Below are 9,142 nucleotides of genomic sequence, written 5' to 3' on the forward strand. Positions count from 1 at the left end.
AATAAAGCATAGATTACCTAACATATCCTCGGACATGGGGTCGCACATTTTGAAAAATGGGATCTGATGCATGATTGATTTGGATGTTTGATCGATAAAATATATGGTTGTTGTAATGAAAGAGTATTGATTTGATCGGTAAGTTTGTGATTCAGGGTTTCTAGTAAAAGAGTTTTAATTAGGTTTCCAGTAAAAGAGTTTTAATTAGACTCGTGATGGAAAATCCTCCTTTAAGGTTCTTGTGGGGTTCGTTTGTTGAATATACCCTTAGGATTCTCATTCACGGATGTTTGATCGATAAAATATATGGTTGTTGTAATGAAAGAGTATTGATTTGGTCTGTAAGTTTGTGATTCAGGGTTTCCAGTAAAAGAGTTTTAATTAGGTTTCCTGTAAAAGAGTTTTAATTAGACTCGTGATGGAAAATCCTCCTTTAAGGTTCCTGTGGGGTTCGTTTGTTGAATATACCCTTAGGATTCCCATTCATGGTGGATCAGCTATCATTATCAGGCTTGTGTTGCAGCCGATTAACTGTATGGTATAAGGAAGTTTAAAATTGATTAGTTATGATGATTCATGTCAATCTAAAAAATAATATCTTCTATAACTGATTTCAAATCTCTATTCTTGAGACTTCAATAGGATGTTGCTTCAATTAGTTTTAATTCTTATTCAAACAGGAATCACTAATGCGAACCAGAAACAGTAACCATTAGCTATTAATTTTCTTTAATCAAGCCATTAAAATTCGTCGCAGATATGTCATACACCCATCACTAGGGTAACGTAAATATGGTGCTATTAAGTTAAGAGACTGCCAGCGTTTACTCGGCTTAAACATTGGGCCCCACGTCGCTCATGTGTAGCACATCCATCAAATAAGAATCGCAAAAACTGTGCTATTAAGTTAAGAGCCGTTCTGCTCGGGGTCGCACATTATTTTGAGTGTCGTTAATCAATCTCACTGGAGTCGCGTATTCAGTGCTACTTTTTGCTAGGAAAATTACACTCATTTCGCAAATGAGTCGCATATATGACGCTATTCAATGGTATTTTGTAAGATAAAAGAGTAAATATGTAGGTGGACAAAACCCTCGATTTTGATTGGTTGACCGAAGAAAATTGTTTGATCTGAGTGCAAAACACGTGTTGCAGAAATTTTTAGAAGGGTAACACCCTTCAAACTATATTAAATCCTGAAAATTGTATAAATTTTCTGCATGTTCTCCCAAGTTTTTTTCTCCTGCAAAGCCACAACATCCTGCAAAATTAAATTCTCTCCTGATTGAATCTACCTTCAACACTATCTACAAAGATTAAGTTACCTTGTTAGCCTCATTAAACATCCATTTCAAAAACTCAATTCATTAATAGTTCTCACAAAGCCAATATTACAGTTCTAAATGGATTTCTTACAAGATTACTAGTTGCGCAGAAAAGACCCAGTTCATTACAACCGAGATCAACATCTGCATTTACAGTACTCTCGGCAAAGAAGCCCTAGTTACTAATTGCTAGCATTTACAACATAGCTTTCAAAATATCCATTCACACCCTTTTCAAACTCCTAAAAAGAAAAACACCCACATTTACTATAACTACACTGATATAGTTCATCAAGACAACAAAATGAAAACAACTACTTGTACCGGCCGACTTGCATGAACTTACAAGAACAAGATGATTCTTACCAGCAACAAGAAGATCAGACATAAGAACCTCTGGAGAAAAACTTGCTAATCATATTTAAGCTTGAAATTATGCACAAATTCTCGATCTTTCTGAATCTCTGGAGAACTCTAATCAGAACCCTTATCTTCTTCTTCATCGTCCCTTCCAAAACCTTCTTCCTCAATATCACCTTCTTCATCACTATTGCTGGATGCAGCGGTACCATACCCATCTGACACATCTTCATCCTCCTCTTCCTCCTCATCTTCCCCAATTTGCAATGGACACATAAATAGAATGTTGATAAACTGGAATAAATCTCACATAAACACGTGAAAATATCCGTTTCTTGTTTGGATAATGAATTTTTAAAGAACGCAGGCTGATTAAAAATGCGACCATTGACCAAACGGTGTAATGGTTCGCACCCCTCTAACCGAATAGATTTTGAAATACCAAAAGACGTGATAGATTTTGAAACCCCAAAAGACGTGAAATTTCCAACAGGTGTGTCGTGTGGGGACACATATTGCATCCATTTGATGTCTACATAAGCTTTACTCGTATCTGCTAGTAGCATTCAACAAAAACTTAATCCTAAATGCTTCTACATTTAAAAAAAAATATTTCACCAGTAATAGTAATGGAAATATTACCGGATTTAACTCCCGAGATACTACACCTCCTCCCAAGTACAGAAAGTATTTTGGCAAGCAAATGTGTATGCAAAGAGTGGAATTCTGTCCTTGCAGACAAAAGAATTGGACTCCTTTTCGGTTTCACTAAAAAAGTGGGAGAAGAAAATGTTACATAACTTTTCTACAGAGAACAAATTGAGGAGGAAGATTACTACACGATGATGGGAGATTTCAGTCAGATGTTATTTGGAAACAATGGTACCCGGAATATTATCCAATCCTATGATGAAAACATGTCACACCCAATCGTTGGATCTTGTAACGGTCTGGTATGTTTTTATGTTTCACACCACGGCATACAAGATCCTATTTATATTATGAATCCATCAACGGGTGAGCACCTCCATTTTCCAAAAATATGCGATCCAACACCAATGCCACAATGGCTCGGTTCCTGATGCAGCAGCTGTCTCTAACGATTCTTTGGAGCTGACATCATCTTGGATGTCAGTATCTTCTGCACCTCCCGCTGTAGTAGCAGACATCTTTTCCTAACACCACGGATAAGCAATCAATTTACCGTTATATCAATTCATTCTCTGCACGATATAACAGTCACTCTCAATCCGGTCAAAAGTTTCAGTGGGTTTGTTTTGAGATACTTAATTTTGCAAAGGATTAAATAGGGTTAAATGTCATGTATGGTTTTACAGGGTCAGTATCTGAAAGGAAAAACAGTTTCCTTTTTTCCAAGATGATGGACTAAACTATGGTCTAGACAAAACAAAGTAAATTCAGCGACAAACACACAAATAAGTGTAAAGCAAAGAAATAATTAGTAATTTATTTACAAAATTGAAATAACCATGAAAAACCCATAGAATTGTTTCTCCAATTCTAAAATAAACGCACAAATAAGTATAAAACAACGAAATAACTAGTAATTAATTTATTACTTCCAGAATTGAAATAACCATGAAAAATCCATGGATTCAATGGGCGAGTGTTAAAATAAATTTAAGGAAAAGATTTTACCAGTGCCGAAAACTGAAAACCCTAGACACAATCCAAACAAAAAGCGAAAGTTAGGAAAACATACAAAATAATCTGAAATTAGAGTTGCGGTCGCGGTAGGGGGTATATTTAGCTTACGTTTAATGAACTTGATGGGTGAAAGCACCTATGTCGCGGTCTAATTTGCACCAAAAGAACTAGGGTTTGAAGCTTTTTATTGGGAGATACTCGCCCAATATTTGAAGAGAGAGAAACAGAATGGTAAAATGCAGTACTTTCATGATTTATATGGGCCATTGAACCGCGAAATACGTGCGACAGATTCTTTGGCACACATTCGGAATTCGCTAATTAGATAATATCCGGCTCTGGTATATTGGAAATTTAGAGGTAGTTTATATAAGTATTTGGAAGCCGTGGTATTGAGCATAAATATAGCCCCAAATGTGCCTTCCAAACATAATTTAACCTCTATATAAGTAGAGGGTTCTGTATAGAGGTTAACCTCTTTCTCTATATAAATACCACTATATAGTGTCTCCAAAGTTTATGTTTGTTTTACCACTATCTAATAACTCTACATTGTGTAACCAGATTTTTTTTCTTCTCATTTTACCCCTGGAAAATTCAAAAAAATCCAAGAAGATTCATTCCAACCAAACATCTTCAATACAAACATCCATAAACAAGTGACAACCTGACTGGTTCAGTTTCAATTTGTGATACAAAAAACCAGATAAAACCCCCTCTTTTTTGCACAAATATCGGAAAAATACAAAGATTTTAATTACTTTAGAAGGCAGCAGTGAACATATTTGAACGGATTCTGCCATGAATGCAAAAACAACAAATCTCTCCTGGAATGCCATTATTTGAACACATTCATTTTCTCCATTCCTTCCAATCATCTTTCCTTACTCCAACAAATCTCTTCTTTTGCAATCAACTGGAATGCTTTCATTTTCTCTGTAACATGCCAAGGGAAGAGAATTACTGACGGCTTGTTCTCTTTGGTTCACATGTGAATTCTTGTCACCAATGGCAACAATTGACGGCTTGTTCTCCTCTTTGTGTTTGCTGTTATTAGTTATTTGGGCACCGCTTTCTATGACATTTGTGGGTTTGTAGCACTATGATATCAAATTTTTGACCTTTCATTTCAAAAATATATTGTATACAAGTTAACTTCAATTTAGAAATGTTCATTAACAAAATTTGAATTTCAGACTAACAATTTAATAAACAACAGTTGACACTGTCGACAGCCATTTGCAGCAAAGATTCGATCAATGGTGAGGAAGTGAGTTGATAATTTCCGGCGAGGTTCATCTCCCTCTCATCGACATGCATTTCTTTTCTTATTCAAAAATATTTTTTGAGTCACTATGTACCGTTTTTAAATAGTTCATACCTTGAACACACTAACCACAATAACATTTTAGACCCTAACAGGTGTTTCCCTTCCCATGACGACACCACCACATTTCCTTGGTAAATTCAAGAACCCCTGACAATACTTCATGGAAGTACTTAGTAATTGTTTCTGCTAAGTAATGGAATCGATGGCGGGCAAGCCTATTTACTCTCTTTAAATAGTGAGCAAGTCTTACCTTATTACGCTTACGATTCCCCTCCGGGTTCGCAGAGACATCAAATCCCTTCCAATGGTAGCAAGCCACTTAATTCTTTTTGCCTGTTGGATATTGCAAATAAATTCATTAGCAAGATGGTATAATTCTAAAACCAAAACTAAAAAAAACGTGTAGATGTTTCTTATTTCTGTACAAGAAATATACGCACATTGCTTTGGCTAGATCAATCATCATCTAATTTCTTCAAATGATCAGGAACCAAATTGAAGTTTCCCTAGGTAGTGCTTGATATGGCATTGAATTCATATGCATATGCTGCTTTTCACTAACAATATAAAACAACAACCTGTAAAATCACATTAGCTGAGATTAAACTACAGCTTTACACTTTCACAATCGAGTTCTTAGACGTACTGCTTGTGCTTGATCATCTAAAGAACAATTTATTCTCTTAGGTATTTCCACAAACATTTAAGGAGCGATTGTAAACGTCTAAAGTTCCAATTTTTTTTCCAGAAACTCAGTAAGTTCCAACCAATACTTATATATATATAACCATAAAGCAAACATGGAAAATTCAGGAGTTTAATCAAAATCCGAACGTACAATCCATGCCAAAGTTAGCAGCAACTCTGAAAGATTTTTCATAATCAATCCAATCATATACACAAACACCATCAGTTATTACGATCGCAAATTTCTCTATTGCACGCATGCCTTGTGGAAATCCTCTCATTTTGAGGTTCCACGGCATGTATAGAGACGTTTCCTTATTAAGAGAATTATATTCAGAGAAATCAGATCTTACTTTGATAGTCTCTTAAAGAGTTCTATCTTTCAATGATTGTGAACGGTTCTTCCTTTAGGAGGTGCAGAATATTTAAGTCAAGTAGTTTTCCATGCTCAAGGTGATGACATGCTATCTACTACATACACATCTTCTCAATAAGCAACTTGATTTGCAATTTTCAAAGATATCAAATCTTCTGTATATCTAGATGAGATATATCCTGGTTTATTTCTTTGCAAACTAGCAAACCAGGATTCTTCACGCCGTTTTTCAGGCGATACCCTTTTCTCCCCCAAACGGTGGGAAGACTTTCTCATCAAATTTGAAAATCTTGTAGTAGTAACAACAATGGAAAATAACATGTCTCAAACAAAAAACATGAACGAACAAACAAAAACTATTCAACAAATGCACATGAATAATAGAGTATTCACCATCAATGCCCAGTGCATCCCTAGGATGATACAACAAATAAGAGTTTTATTCAAATCTATATGAGTATACATATACAGTTACCACCCAGGTGATATGTCGAGTCACATGACTACCAGACCATACTTCCAGGAACCTGGTTAATGTTCGTGGAAACTCGTTATCAAGGTTAGCGCTATACAACAAGCGACCTTAATTCTCTCATTATGCTTTTTTATAAGCATCATCTTTCGAACTAAAATTCGTGGATGCTAGGACTGAGATCCTAAAAGCAGATACTAGTGAGAGAACAACTCAATATGGACTGAGATCCATATTTGCCAATCATATGAACTTTGTCGATAATTCCTTTGCAAAGGGGGATACACATCCACAGTTATTTCAGTAGCTACTATGAAGATTATCGATAACCAGTTAATAATCAGTTAATGACGATCTCACATCATTCTCAAGAGCATGAGGATATTTTAATCCATTTGGTACCAAATTTCAATATGCAGATATTCTCCTCCATGAGATATCAACGCAACTTTTATGGATATGTTCCTCGTCAGGAGTTATCAACTCATAACTCAAAGAGAATATGGACATCATCTGATTAGATTGGCATACCTCATATAAGAGGTTTTCGTCTATGCTTTTTAGCATATTATCCAGACGAAACAATCGCTGCGATTACATAGCAAGCCTTGCAAGGACTTTAATATATGCCGAATCAAGCAAGCGTACTCTTGCTAAATCTAGCAACAGAGTAATCTCCAACACCTCAGGCATTTCTCGGTGTGAGAATTTAGATGAGACATAATTGATGTAAACCATTATCGTCGACGATTCACCCCCTGATCCTTAGGCGGGAATGTCTCATCAACAGAACCTTTAGTTCCGCATTACTCTACCTATCAACGGAGCAACTGGGTGTAGAAAACAACAATAACACGCAACCCAGGAGAGGTAACTGATCAGGTTTCCTCTCTCGTTTACTGTCCAGCTGGAATAATTTTAATAATTTACATTGCCATGTAAAATTAACAGTAAACTGTAAACAAATTTTGTGACCATAGACACTATCTCAATATCAATTCCATTCCTGCCAAGACGACCGATAGAGATTAACAACAATGAACAACATTTCAGATGCACGTACCGTGTCTTTTGTGTCACAACGATAGCAGAGCTCTTCCAATCTCAAAGATCGCTTATTCAAACTAATAATTATACTATCGTCCGTATTTTTCCACTTCTGGTGGTACGGGGTTTACCAAGTTCTCAAACTTGAAAGCTATTGTGGTTACCATATCTAAATATGCCTACCACAATTGCATTTTCCTTCTTTGCCAACGATAAACTTATTTGCACAAGCACTGCTGCAAATTTAATTCACCAAATTCAGGATTTTAGGCAATAGCTCAGGCGACGAGAAGACATGATATTAACTTTAAATATCATTTACAAAAATACAACACTCATTATCGCTCGACATTTGTATATCTATGAGGCGCAGTTAACATTTGCAGCATTCGTTGTTGACACAACATATATAAAGTGCAAATTAAGCACTAGCTCTTTAAAGCTTGTCGATGCATATAATAGGCGCATTATGCACGCCGTAAAGCTAGCGGGAACACATAAGGGCGCAAAATATGCGACTCTCCTTATTGCTCGCCGCAACATTTTATACAGTGCATATATCTTCTCTAAAATCAGGCCGAACTACTTACCATCAAAATTAATGGTGAAACAAGGAAGAAAACATTCCAAATGTAATATATATGGTTTTAACACAATACCGACAAATCTCCAACTTCATCTATTAGGATCGACGAAGTATTAATTTATCAAAGTTGAAATATGAACACATTCTTTATACCTTAAAAGAATCTGTCTCGATATCAATTGTAGGTCGCTTCAAGGACCGTTGATAGAGACTGGCTAACCGTGTTAACCAAAGTGTCCATTTTTCATCGCATTCCGACCTTAGGTGGAACGACTTTGAATTCCGGAGATTACTTATAGCAAAGGAATACTAGAATTTTTCTATCCCCCAGGATGCAACATTTCCTTGCTCTATCGATATTAAAACCGTTAACACCACAAAAATTAATGGTGTACCAACAAAGGATATTTTATTCTCTACACTATTCAAAAGGACGTGGAAAAGCCTTCCGTTGGTCGACTAAAGAGAAAAATAACAAAACTTACAAAACTCAAATATTTGGCTGAATTCGAAAATCGAATAATATCAAAAATATGAGTCGTTACTAATACGTACCTATTTTGGATTTCTCTTCTTTTACCACAATAATTGTTATGCTATCAATAACACAAACTGAATGCGGTAAGATGTCTAACTTTTTCTTTGATAAGTCCTAATCAAAACAGAAACTGAGTTAGACATTATAAGAATTTTATGCATATAACTACTTAACAATAGTTAAATTAAATATACAAGAGTTGAATAGAATTATCCTTTTCCGTATCGTCAGCCCCCAACTCGATTACCACAGAGCAACTCGTGCTGATAACGTTTTATGACAATTGTGACTTCTTTAGTCCAAAGTGGAAGTACTCGACTATAAAACTAATTCATAAGAAGCCAGAAATGATGTTAGAGAAAGGCCAACTAATTCATGTTCAGCCTTTAGCTAAACTGTAGCTACTAACAAATATAATAAGAGGGAGAGCGAAATGTGAAGTTCTTATTACAGATTCTATAATTGTTACACCGATCCAGGAACGGACCCAAGAAGTCTTCATTCTTTTCCCAGTCTGAGCTAATAGCCTTGGTAGACCAAAGCATTTCACTTTTTTAGGCTGTTGGACTATGATGGCTACCTGGGCTAAAACCCAGGTTAGCCCAGCTGTAGGTCCGTCAGTGCACCGAGCAATACAAGGATAGTCTATATACAGACTTGTGTGCATGGCATTAATAATGTGGACTAGCCACGTGTCCATGCAGGTGTCACAAGATGTGATATTGTTACAAATGATGTTAATCCAAAACCTAG

The sequence above is a fragment of the Papaver somniferum genome, chromosome 10 (genome assembly GCF_003573695.1).
Source record: "Papaver somniferum cultivar HN1 chromosome 10, ASM357369v1, whole genome shotgun sequence".
NCBI lineage: Eukaryota > Viridiplantae > Streptophyta > Magnoliopsida > Ranunculales > Papaveraceae > Papaver > Papaver somniferum.